The following is a 13,370-nucleotide window of genomic DNA, read 5'->3' as shown; positions in this document are numbered from 1 at the left end:
CATAACCAAACATACAAGTCAAATACACCCGGGGAATTTCTGTGCCAAGAAATTCAATAATGGATCCATTTATAAGAAAACGGACCATTTCGTAACGGACAAAAATCCACCCCCTCCACGTTATTGCTCTGGAAAGAGTTCTGTTAGGGTCCACACTTTAATCTGCTTTAGAACACCTGGGAAACTGGTTTAAAGTACTGAATTTGGACCCAATCCTCAGAAATGTCAGAGTTCGTAATCTAAGACTGGACCACCTTCAGGCAAGTCTTCTGAAGCAAGAAGCTGGTCCACGCATCACAATTTGAGAAACAAGGGCTGAGTTCCAGAGAGCAGTTTTTGAAAGCGGGAGATATGACTGAGATATAGATAGCTGTGTCTCTTCCCTTCACCCTGCCTGTCACAAGACAGACAGACAGACATCCATCATTTCTGGAGGAGACAGTCATCTCCAGAAAAGCCCATTTCCTCCTCCACTCTTTGATGTCCTTCACTATCTCTTTCTTGAAAACCTGCCATACTCCATCAGTTTATGGTTCTCCACTTGGGGGCACACTGGGACCTGATGGGGAGCTTCGGAAAGTACTGATGGCTGGCCCCATCCCGGGGCGGTCTGATGTAGTTGGTCCGGGGTATCACCTTCCCATCTCTGTGAATCTAAGGGGCGTCGGGGTTGCACTAACTGCACTGAATCCTACACTCCCCACCCCCGCCCAGAGGTCGATGTCTACGGACACCTCTGCTCTCTCAGAGTCTCCCCATCAGCTGTACCTCCAGTGACTAGGAAGAATCTGGGAAGGAAAGATGAAAGTCATGCAGGACCAGCCTGTGAGGGTGGAGGCTGCAGCCCGAGCATTAAAAGGGGCCCCAGGTGGTCACTGAGTTCACTCCCAGCAGTAGGAAGCCTGTTCATCACCCTCTGATTGCCTTTTCTCCTGTCTCCCTGGAATCCGTAGGTAGGAGACAAAGAGCACTCTAAGGACTACTGGTGGTGCAGGTTGCCGGCAAATTGATTCCCCCCAGTGGTGGGGTGGGCGGAGTGAGCAGTGCCCGTCAAATCTCTCACCTCTGTATTGCCAGGACCATGTGCTGCTTCGAAGAAGCAAAGGGGTAGCTGAGGCTGATGCGGCTGTGGAAATCGACATCGGGTGCCAGACAGGCATTTGCTTAACAAATTGGCTAATTTTAACCTCTGTCTCCCAGACCAAAACTCTTCTGAAGGGAAGAAACAAAAAAGAAAGTGATATTTAACACATTTCTATTTCTGTGCTACACAGTCTCTCTCTGAGGTTGCAAGTTGGAGCCTAATTGATTTCTTAGTCAAAAGAAAAGAAAGGGCAAAAGAGAAAAACAAACAACTGTGAGGCCTCACCTCACTCACGCTGCAATCAAACCTCTCCAGTTCTGTCGACTGCCGAGCTATTTATTTTTTAGGACTGGCCAAGTGACTTGCATAATTTCAGATCCTTTCTAGCACTGATCAGCCTGCTCTGGCCACACAGTTTGCTGATTAATTATTAATCAGAATGAGTTGAAGATGAGTAATCAGCAAGAGTCAGGGCTAATTTGCAAATGTCCCCCAGGAAGGTTATTACTTAAAATACTTGGTGGAGAGGCTCCACCTTAACCTTTGCAATTAGCCACAGGCCATTGTCACTGTTGTGGCAGAGGCAGGTCTCTCCTGCAAACAAACCAACCCCAGGCACCTGCTGCCAGGTGGCTGCCCTGCACTGGGGGCTGTGCAAGCTTCTGTGGGCAGTGGCGGGAGACGGGAAAGGCAGAGAAAAAAGACAAATACGTAAGTAAGCAAGAGAACGTGGGTACTGACAAATGCCTAAAAGTAAAACAGGATGCTGTGATGGAGAGTGAGGGGTGACTTTAGATTGCAAGGACAAAGACGGCCTTTCTAAGGACAGGAAATTTAAGTTGAACTCTGCGTTTCAAAAAGCCTGGGTTTGTTTTGGTGGTGGTGTTGCTTGTGGATTTTTGTTTTTAACTTCGAAGGAAGAGGCTCTTAAGCCCTGGGAGCAGCTAGTGCAGTGGCCCTAGGAGGGAGCCTGCTCAGTCCATCTAAGGGACAGGAGCAAGACGAGCATCGCAGAGGCACACAGAGTGGGCCTGAGCGCTGGAGGGAGGTCAGAGAGGCGGACAGCGACCCGACCATGTGGTCTGGCTGTGGGCTTTTATTGTAAGTGTGATGGAAAGCTGCTGTCAAGCCTTACATTGGGGAGACATGACTTGACATATGAATATCAGTCAGTCCAGTTGCTGTACTATATGGAGAATGAGTTGCAGGAAGGGTGGGAGCGGGGAGACAAGGCCACTGAGCAGCTAGAGATGTTGGTGGCATCGAATGGGTGGAAGCAGCTTCCTCTTGGGAGTGAACAGAAGTGGAGAAGGCTGGGGGAGGAGGAGATTAAGAGGGAGGAGGGAGTGCCCAAGGACACGTGAGTGAATAAAACAGTGCGGTATATACATACGATGGAACATTATTCAGCCACACAAGGGAATTCTGATACATGCCATTATATGGATGGACCCTGAAAACATTATGCTGAGTGAAATAAGCCAAACACAGAGAACAAATACTGCATGATTCCACTTACATGAGGCACCTATGGTAATCAAATTCACAGAGACAGAAGGTAGAGTAGTGGCTACCAGAGGCTGGGAGGGGATGAGGAGTTATTGCTTGACAGGTAAGGAGTGTCAGTTTGGGGGGCTGCAAACAGTCCTGGCGATAAGGGTGGTGTTTGCTGCACAACATAAATGTGCTCAGTACCGCTGAACTGTACACTTAAAAGTGGTTCAAATGGTAACGTGACATTATGTGCATTTTACCACAATTTTTTTAAAAAGTGTGCTCAGAAGATTTCATTTTGAGATTCCTGTTAATATACATGGATCCCCCAAATCCATCAGTGTTGAACATTGAAGTTGAGAGCCACTGGCACACAGATGATACTAAAAGTCAACCTGGGATGGGTTGAGGTCACTTGGAAAGAAGGCAGAAGGGGAAGAGGAGAGTCCCAGGACCCCCGGGGAAGTCCACAGGTAAAAGCAGGACAGAGGTGAGTGGTGGAGTAGACTGAGAAGGAATGACCGTGGGGAGCTAGCTGTGCAGCTTCAAGTTGGTCAAGAGAAGGAGAGTCCAAGAAGGCTAGATGAACAGTGTCACGTATTGCCAAGGGGTCAACTCACATCAAGATAGAGAAGTGACACTGGATTTGGCAACCTGGAGGTCACTGGCAATCTTGGCAAGGTCAGTTATAGTGGTGGGCAGGGCAGAACTGAGAATGGGACCTGTCTCAGCAACTGGTGGTAGCCGAATGGGGCTAAGGAATGGGGCGGGGCATGTATCTGGTGCATGCTGTTTTAATTTTGGTTTTAGATGGTATATATCAGGACATGCTTTTATGTTGTTAACAATGCTCAAGAGAGAATAAAAATGAATGAATGTAAAGAAAGATGAATTTAGTGGGAAGTCTTTGGGGACAATGACATCAGGACCATAAAGCAGGGGGATGATGAACTGGCCTTTGAAAGGAACCAGGACACCTTGTCTGTTGAAACATGAGGCATAGATGAGATATTGGCTCATCAGGCATTTCATCTGCTCACTGCATTTGCTGGTTCTCTTGTGGCTCTGCTGGACCATGTGACTATTAGTGCCCAATGAACTGTGAGTTGGATGTGATGTGTACCATATCTGGGCCACAGCAGTGAAAAGCCCACGCTAGATTCTTCATTCCACGTCCCTGTCATTGTACTGGAGAAGGCCACACACTCCCCATGGTGCAGGTACAAGATGGTGAAACCTCCTTGTGCCCGGATATCCACCTGTATAACTATGTTAATTGGAGCCACTTCCAATGTCCCATCACAGACATGTAGCAGGAGGAAGAAGTAAACCATTGTTGTGTTATGCCATTGAGTTTTAGGGTTAATGAGAGTTCAAAGAAGGAAGTGGAGAGAGCTGAGGCTGGGGTGGCGGGCAAGGGTTAGATCAAAAAGAACCTCTCCTCACCTGTGAAGGGCTGGAACTTTATTCTGTAGGCAATGAAAGATGATTGAAAGCTTTTGCCTGGGGCTTAGTGGGCTAGACCTGCATTTTAATTAAACCATTCTGGTAGCAGTGGGGAGGATGAGTTGGAGAGTGCCAAGAAGCTGGGAGATCAGTAAAGAGGCTATTACAACCCACTAAGAAGGAAAGATGATGGGCTGAGCAGGGGGAGTGGTAGTAAAGATGCAAAGATATGTTATAGGAGGCACATTGGAAGAACTTAGCAATTGATTGAATGTGGCTGGTGAGAGAGCAAGATTAAACAGAGATGACTCCTAGATTTTTGGAGAACTAAGTAGAGGGAGGTGCCATAAACTAAGAAAGGAAACAAACCGACCAATTTAGGAATCAATTATGAATGAAGTTGGGACACGTTGAGCTGGAAATATTGGTGGGATACCTGGGTGGTGTCCAACAAGTAGTTGCCTCTACAGTTGGATGTTCAGTGGAGAGGTGAGGCTAGGGAGCCAGACTTGGGAATGACAAGCAAAAAGGGCATGTCTTAAACCAAGAAAGTGGGTAAATAACCAAGGGATGGGGTATAGAGTGGGTACAGCAGGAAGGCAAGAGCAGACATCACAGGAAACAGAGAAGGATTGGCCAGAGAGGTCCAAGAAGATCAGAGAGAGTAGCATGAGGGCCAAGAGAAAGGAGAGACCCAAAAGGAGAAAATAGCCAACAATGTAGAAGAGTGCAGAAGTGTCCAGTAAGAGGAGACTGTGCTTGGCATTGGGAGTGGCAGTGTTTGGGGTTGGGGATGGTTCTCTGAGGATGATTTTAAAGTGAATGGTTTCAGGGGAAGGCTGGGGTAGGAGACATGGTGAAGCAGGTGAAGAACTAAGGAGGACAGAAGACTGAGAGGCAGCCAGTGTAGACCACCCTTCTAAGAGCTCAGATGAAGACTTCACAGAGATGCTACGTGGAGGAGGAATGGAGGCGTCCCATTCCTCCGTGAAGCCTCCCTGTTTTGTTCAAACCAACCCTGCCCTCCAGCTTCCCAAATGGCGAAATCTGTTGAGTTCAACAGTGATCATCTTGCTATTTCATCAGACTGTTAAATGCGACTTTTCTATGTGAATCCCACTTCCTTGGTGAGTCAGTAGGTGTCACATGCCAGCCACGGAATGAGGAGAAGCTGGGATTAAAAGAAGTATCGCTCAGCGTTAGAACCAAGGACTTAGGTCAGTCTTAGGAAGCCAGAAGAGGTTGTAGGAGCAAGAGGTAGGCAAAACCAGTGTGAAACATGGAACAGGTAAAGCCAAGAGTGAGCAGAACAAATGTTCATGGCCAAGAGTAAAAAATGAAGACCAGGATAGGGGTCTCAAGCATCCTGAATGGACTAAAATCATCCGGGAAGGCAGGTCTTGCCAGAACGAGAGATCTCGGAATGAGGAGCCCAGAACAGCGCTCTCCATCTGTCTTAGTGGTGCCATCAGGCACCTGGCAGCTCCTCGAGAGAAGTTGGGGAGAGCATCTTGTTGTCTGCTGCCCTTCATGGTCCTGGCGTGGGCCCCTGCGCAAATGACACACTTAGTACAAACCTGTTGCATGCAGTCAGACACACGGGGGGCAGGCCAGCTGCCCGGCCTCAGCTTCCCAGGCACAGGACTTTGCCAAACCACAAGCTCTCAGCAGAGCCGCTGTGCGGACAGCGGACAACCAGGCTCACTTCCTACTCCTTCCTGCTGAGGCTTTTGTTCTCTTTCTGAGAACAAGTTCTCACAGGTGGAAGCCAGGAAGCCATGCTGATACTCTGCAGAGTGTACAGGAGTTCCTGCCCGGGCTCTCCAGACATGTTTGTACCAGCCACATGCTAGGACACTAATCCTTTCCTACTGCTCAGCTTCAGAGTTTTAATGCTATTTCCAACTCGGAGAGACAGGGGAGATGAGATTTTAAAGGGCTCATTATTTATGGCCTGGCTCCTGATGGCTACAACAGATGCAATTTCATGGACTCCATCAGAAGAGCTTCTTTGTGATGCGGCAGGGAAGGGGGTGGGGAGCAAGAGCATCAAAAACCCCTAGGAAGGCAGGAGGCTCTGAGTCTTGGCTGGAAGAGATCCCCCCTTTTATCAGTTCAAGGTGCCACTGGGTCCAGCGGCCTCAGTCCTGCACCAATCTCAGCTCACCCTGCCTTGCTCCTGACATTCGAACAGGCTGAAATCCCAGAGGACAGGCGTTCAGCCTATGCCGCTTCCGTGTATGAAGTTTAAGGGCAAATAGGGACATTGTGATATGAGGGCTTTACATGTGAGATTTCCTCGGCCTGAAATGCGGATCCCCCCAAGTGCTTCCCATGGCAACTCTGCTCAATAATCAGATCTCAGATTAAATTCTACACCCTCAGAGAGGCCTTCCTGGCCCCTTTATCTTAATTGGGACCCCATTGCTATTGTTCCCCACCCTGTTCATTTTCTTCATGGCAGTCATCACAAGTGAATGTTACGTTTACTTTGTGGTTATTTTTTAATGTCAGTCCCCCCAAACAGGCCAGAAGCCCCACAAAGGCAGATGTTTGACTGTCTCCTCTGCCATTGTATTCCCAGTGCCAAGCTCAATGTCAGACAATAGAAGCAGTTTGTTTGAATGAATGAATTATAATGGAAAATGTTGGTGATAAAGATAGGAATGGCAAGGCTGGCTGTAACGGTGGAGATACTGCTGAGAGAGATGATGCTGGTGCTGATCCTGAAGATGACTTCTCAAGGCCCTGCCAGAGTATTTACCTGAACGCCAAACTTTTCGGGCATACCTACTGATTTCTCTGACTATCTCTACCACCTTATCTGAAAGACTGTGTATCAATAATCAAGGGAACCTGTGTTCCTGCATCTAGGCACCCTGCCTAGACCTTGCTGTGACCTTGACTTCTCTCCTTGTGCTCTTTCTGTCCTGGGGCGGCCAGTGAGTGCACTGTCCCCCACTCTACCCCAGCCCGGCTCCTTCCTCTGTTTGATAAAAGACTCTACCGCAGTCGTTCACACAGAAACTTGGAAATCATCCCAGATTCCTTCCCTGCCTTTGCCCCTCCTTCCCAATACAGCCCCCAGAGCAGCTGATTCTGCCCAAGATGTTTTTTTGATGTCACCCCCTCCGCTCCATCCCTTCACAGCTGCCACAGTTCAAGGCCAGATTAGCTCTTGCCTGAGTGGTCACAGAAAAGTTTTACAGCTGGTTTCTCAGTCTTCTATTTTGACCCAATTAAAATTCAGAGGGATTATGTTACTTCTCTGCTTAAAACATTTCAATAGCTTCCTAAAGTCTATGGAATCCTCTCCCCACTTATGAACAGGGGAACAGGTTTCTCCATGACCCATGCTCTTCCTGTGCTCATTTCAGGCCTCACATCCTGCCCTTATGCTCTTCACCCTGAACCCCACGTGCAGTGAGTTCTTCAAACACAGGGAGGCTCTTTTCTGCTCCATGCCAGTGGCAGGCTCTTATTCACCACCCCCAGTTCAACTCAAAAGTCACCTCGTTTGGGACTCATTTATCTGGGTCCCCCCTTCCATCATGCCAGGAAGACTGATAATTTTTTTCAGAGGACATCCTTTGCTTTTTTTCTCCCAGTGACCCAGTTTTCCTTTGGTGAACCAACCCCCCTTCACTCCTGGGCATTAGGTTTGGCCAGGGCAGATAGCCACATGGCCTGGGCCTGGCCCATGAGAATAGCCTCTGGCTACATTGGTATTGAGGGCTGGGCCCATGACTCAATTTAGTCCAATGAAAATTTATCTGGGGGCTTTTGCAGGGACCACTAGGTAAGAGAATGGTTTTTTCCTTTTGGGATTGCTAAACCAGTAGGATGGAGGGAGCTGATGGTGGTCACCATTGCTACCACATGGGGAAAACCTGCCTGGAAATGAAGCCAGCACACAGGACAGCAAAGCCGAGAGAGAGAGAGAGAGAGAGAGAGAGAGAGAGAGAGAGAGAGAGAGAGAGAGAGAGTGTCAGATGACATTAGCTGCACACCTGGATCCAGCGGTGCCTGAAGGCAACCCTAGACTTTCCAGTTACAGAAGCTGACACATTCTCTTTTGAGTCTGAGTCAGCTGGAGGTGATTTCCTCTTTCTTGAACCACAAGAATCCTAGCTACTACATTTCCCTTTTCAGTCCCAATGGGAACTTCTTTATGCCTCTTAGAAAGCACCGAGCACAAGACACTGTAAAGCAGTTCATTATATTCTGCCCTTTCGCCCTGTGAGCATCAGGGTCCAGGATGGTGCGTGGCTATTACATGAACATCTGTGGAGTGAATACGTAACTACCTGGGAACGGGACTGAGTCTTTGTCTCCTTAGCACCTAGGAGAGCTTAGTTCACGGCAGTCTCTCAATAAATGATTACTGAAAATAAATAGGGGACAAGTAACGAAGAACGTGGATGATCTAAACCAATGGTTTGATAAAGTATATGTGAATGAAAAAAATAAGTGAATAGTTGTTATTAACAAATCCCCACTGGCGTGCTTTTCTTACTCTAATTACATCCGAATCTAATGGCTCCTGATGAAATATCTAGTTAAAAGTCACTGAGATCAAATGGTTCTAGCTGCTCCAATTCCATGTGCAAAATGCTTAATAATTAAAATGAGGAGAAAGAGTGTTGCTTGCAAAATTCTCGAAATGAATGTCTTCTGTAAGGTGCCCCCGCCTATAAAAACAAAAGCAAGCAAATGAAGGGGAACAAAGTATAGAAACCCCACAGAGCTGGATCCAGAGAAGAGATTGAGGCTGCTTTCTAGGGAGATTCTCTTTCCAAAAGCAGCGAAAGTCTGCTGGGTGGCCTCTGCGGGCAGGACCAGGGAAATCCAGAGAGCGGAGAGGACCTCTCTTCATCTCCAGGTGGAGGGGCAGCCGAGGCATAGCTGGCAGAGCCCTGGTTGTGGTCATGGTGTGGGGAGGGCATCGTGGAGAGAATCTGCCCTAGAGAATCCTGGGCCCACTGCTTGCACCTGTGTCTGAGGGACCAGGGGAGCTCCCACTTTGGTCAACAGGTCCTGTCAGCAGCCCTAGAATGATGCCCTCCCGGGCCATCATCTCACACAGGACATGGTACCTTCAAGGCCTGTCTCAGATGCGGTGTCCCTCTGTCTTGAGGCCCTGGTCTCGGCCCTAGGACAGTGTCCTGTTCTGAAAACCTGGAGAGGGCTCTCCTTCCTTTTCCTACTTTAAATGTTTGGTGGGGGCAGGCTGGTCACACACGGGTCTGTGGAGGCTCGGTTCGGGGGTATGGGACACAGAGAAATGGGCAGACGGACTGCAAATGACCAAAGTGAAACAAATAAAGAATGAAGATCAAAGTGAAGGAGGCAAGGAGGACAGGCCAGGCATCACTGGCAGGGACTGACTCACAGAGGTGGCGAGGGAGATGGGTGTGGTGGGAAGGACTCTGAACCCCCTGTACCATATGCACCCCCACAGACAAGCAAAAGCACTTCCACTGGCCCCCAGGACAAGTGTGGCTGCTTGGCCTGCCCACCCTGCTTTGGGAAGAAACTGACACTGGAGGGAGGAGAGAAATAGCAAAAGAAAAGGAGGAAGGGAGGAAGGGAGGGAGAGAGGGAGAAAGGGAGAAAGAAAGGGAGGGAGGGAGGGAGGGAGGGAGGAGCAACTGAGCTCTGCAGCCTCACGGACCAGAGACAGTGAGGGGTCCCAGACTGAGATGTCCTCCCCTCTTTGTCTTGGATAGTGGTCTCCTTGAATGTCTCTCCATATTCTTGGCCCCTTCTCCCCTACTGCATGGGCCCCCCAGGGCAGGGGCTGTGCCTGACTCCCAGAGGAGTCTCCCCCCAGCACCTAGCCCTGCACAGAGCATCCAGTGCAGGCTGAATGAGCTGAATCTTCTGTTTTCCTAACAAAGCAGCCAACTGGCCACTCTGGCGTGGGTCCAGGAAGAGAAGGGACGATGCTGCCCACTGTGTGCTCACAGAGTGCAACTCTGAGAAGACAGTTTCAACAAAGTCACTGTCCCTTCTGACCTCTGAACCAGTGTCCTCTAGTCTGGCTCAGGGGCCCTCTACCAGTCCACCTCACATCCATTTATAGGTAGTTCCCTTGGGGGCTGAGTCAGAGTGACCGGACCGTGCCCTGCTGATGGTTTGATGCTGCTGGGCTGGCAGGCTGGGCAGTGGGTCTCAGTGGAGGCCCCGGGAACAGGGCGGATGAGGTTCTGAGTTGCTGGAGATGCCTCATCTTACCCTTTTCTCCTCCGAGAGCAAGTCCCTGGCTCTGGTCCCCACCCCAGGAGTGTTATGCCATACTTACCATGAGCCAGGTAAGCAGTGTGGGTGTTTGGCCCTTTTAACATGCTTTATGGGTTGGAACGATGAGCCCATTTCTCAAATGTGGTAACTGAAGCTCAGAAAAGCTAGTAACTATCCCGAGATCACACAATTATTAAGAGGTAGACCTGGGTTTTGAGCTCAAGTCCATCTGACTCCCAAGCTGGCTCTCTCCCTAGTTAGGTACCAAGACCCAGGCTCAATGCCTAACACTGGAGGGACTATGTGGACCACGCCCTGTTCTCAGAGAGGATGTCTGACTTTCTCTTCTTCCTTAGATCCCAGAGGATTCTGGAGAGACTCAAATGGAGAGTGTCGGGCACGAAGCAGAGGAAGGGGAGGAGAGATTCTGGGTCTAATGGCTTCTCACTGGACTGCCTTTCATTGATTTTTTTCCACGGTGGAGAGGCTGGCTCTGTAATGGACTGGCAATCACAGTAACACGATCCTGATGCCCTCCAGAGACCGCTAGGTTCCAGATGCCCAGAACTCTGGGTTTAAATGGAGTTCTCTGCATCCCTCAGTCCCAGCCCTCTGAAAAGTCTAGAGGCCTCACAAGGAATAAGGTATTTTCCTAGAATCTGAGGGGAATGATGGGGCTCCTCAAAGGTCATAGCCAACTGAATGGGTCAGAGCAGAACAAAGACCCACCACCCCTCCAAGGGTCAGTGAGAGGAAACCGGGCCCCTGAACTGAGTTCAGGGAACAAAGACAGAAGCGCGTGTGTGCAGGGGGTTGACTTGGTGACGAGTGTACGGCAGGGACTTGGAAGGATGTATGTCAGGGCTGATTAGGCTGTGTGTGTGGTGAGGGAATAACACCGAATATACTGTCTGGACTGATAATATTTCTGTCAATCCAAACCCAGCTTTTCGCTCATGATCAATCATTAAAAGAAGCAATTAACTTAAGGGAGAGTAAGTCTAAAACAGGTCTCCAGTCTCTGGGCAGTGGACTGGTACCAGCCCAGATCTGTTAGGAAGCAGGAGATGAGCTAAAATGTAACACATTGGAATCATCCCAAAACCATCCCCCAACCCTGGTCCATGAAAAAATTGCTTCCACGAAACTTGTCGCTAGTGCCAAAAAGGTTGGGGACTGCTGGTCAGAAATACTTGGGAATCTCTGAACACGTCGAGGGCAGGGCTCAGTGCCCACCACCGCAGCCTTTTCCTATGGAAAACACGTGCTGTCTGATTCCCAGAGGCCTGCCGGCGGCCCCGAGACAGGAAGGAGCAGCTGCCCACTGACCGATGCGTATACATCGTGCGGCCGTGCAGTTGCACGCACACCGCTACCTCGGGGAGCTCCTCCAACCCGGCTGCCACCACGTCAGCGCTCGGCTGCCCACGGATTAGATCCTGCCACAGTTCTGGCTTTAAACTCGCCTTTGTTTTATGAAATAATGTTCTGAGTGAGGAGTTGGCAGGTTTTTCTCTAATCCTTACTTGGCAAAATAAAAAATTATCAACCCTATGTTTCCCCAGCTGTTTGGAAATGTTACTGGTCCCTGAAATTCAAACAACCGGAACCCTAATTAAAACTCTCTCGCTGTTACCCCACCTGGGAGAGGAGAGGCTTGTGGAAACTGAGTCAGGACATGCCAGGCCACCTGCCCTTTCCGAATCAGTGGGGACCAACTATCCAGTGAGGGAGGGAGGGGATTTTTTCTCTCAAAGGCCCCTCTGTCTTCTCACTAGGTGAGTTGTTCACATCCATCTTTTCTAACGGGATCTGCTGCCTCGCCGTGCCTTGGTGCAGAACTCGAGAGAACATCCTAAAATCTTAATGTGAGAGGATAAAAGCAGTACACTCATAAACCAGGAGCATTACACTTTCACAAGAATCCAGGGATCCATAAAGGGATGGGCAGGGGAGAGCCCGGGTTCTTTGCACATACGTCCTGCACCTTCCAGTTTATTTATCCGTAAGTGCTGCGCAAGGATAAATCAGAACCAAAAATGCATCCTGCCTGGCAGTGGTGATACCAACCCTGTAAATAATTATAATTTAATCTCACAGCAAAGAGTTCTGAATGACTCCCCTAACGATTTCCTCTGCTTAATTCCTTCCCCACTGAGTGACTTAATAGGAAAAGGAATAGTCTTTCAGACTTGTTTCACTCCAGAAGTTTAGACAACACGTAGGCCCACACCTGGGGAGCAGAAGCTATGGGAGACCGTAGGGTCTGCGGGTAAACAAGCAAGTCCGAGAGGCCTGCGGACTGGAAGGGAGGGCACTGGCCGGGATGCTCCTCTCGGCATCTGTGTATAGAAGTGAAAACTTGGGAACAACCTAACATGAGATCTGACACGTGAAGCACGCACGGTCTGATGAGGGCGTGCCTGCAAAGATAATCCTTCCTATCATCCGAGCTAAGAAGATGGGCTTTCAAGGCAGACTAACCTGGGGTTGAATCCTAGCTCTTCCCTTTCCTAGCTGTGTGACTTCAAGCGTGTCACATAACCTCTCTGGGCCTCATTTTCCTCCTCTGTAAAAGGAAGACAAGTATGTTCTCCACTTCCTAAAATGTTTACAAAGATGAAACGAAATTACAGGTTTAAGAGCTTAGAACCAGCCTGCCACTTGTTGATAATAAATGCTCAATATATTGTATGATATTATCACATCTATTATATTTTATAAGTATACGCAATGATATTGGAAGATTTGCATGATCTAATGCTAAGGTAAAATATATAACTACTGATATACTAAGGTCCTAATTTTGTAATATTAAAATATATTTAAGTAGCCAGCTAGCTTGATCTAGGCAAAGCAAAAAGCCAAAGGAGAATACATAAACATTTTAATACTAGTTGTTCATTTCTCTATATAACTTTTTATATTTTTCCTGTTTTCTATAAGGAACATATGTAATACATTTATAAACCGTAAAACAGGCATTTTACGAAAAGATGCAGGCGGACAGATGGTCTTCAGACGAGGCAAGTCACAGGGGTTGCCATTCAGTGAAGGGTCATCTAGATTTTCACCCCAACTCCCACTCCTGTGTCCAGCAGTT

General features: G+C 48.7%; 1 protein-coding gene and 1 long non-coding RNA gene across 2 annotated transcripts in view; one reads left to right on the top strand and one right to left on the bottom strand.

The window, feature by feature from the left end:
* Window positions 1–13,370, bottom strand: part of CSMD2 (CUB and Sushi multiple domains 2) — a 546,707-nt gene that overhangs the window by 335,671 nt on the left and 197,666 nt on the right. The gene's annotated exons all lie outside the window — the stretch shown is intronic.
* LOC119052400 (uncharacterized) lies at window positions 1,644–11,814 on the top strand. The gene is made up of 3 exons (XR_005083109.2): window positions 1,644–1,795; window positions 10,624–10,911; window positions 11,550–11,814. It is a non-coding gene; the product is annotated as an uncharacterized LOC119052400 (long non-coding RNA).

Source organism: Artibeus jamaicensis, unplaced genomic scaffold (assembly GCF_021234435.1).
Source record: "Artibeus jamaicensis isolate MK-2021 breed Jamaican fruit bat unplaced genomic scaffold, CSHL_Jam_final scaffold_847, whole genome shotgun sequence".
NCBI classification, from domain to species: domain Eukaryota; kingdom Metazoa; phylum Chordata; class Mammalia; order Chiroptera; family Phyllostomidae; genus Artibeus; species Artibeus jamaicensis.
This window is presented reverse-complemented; position numbering and strand designations above follow the sequence as displayed.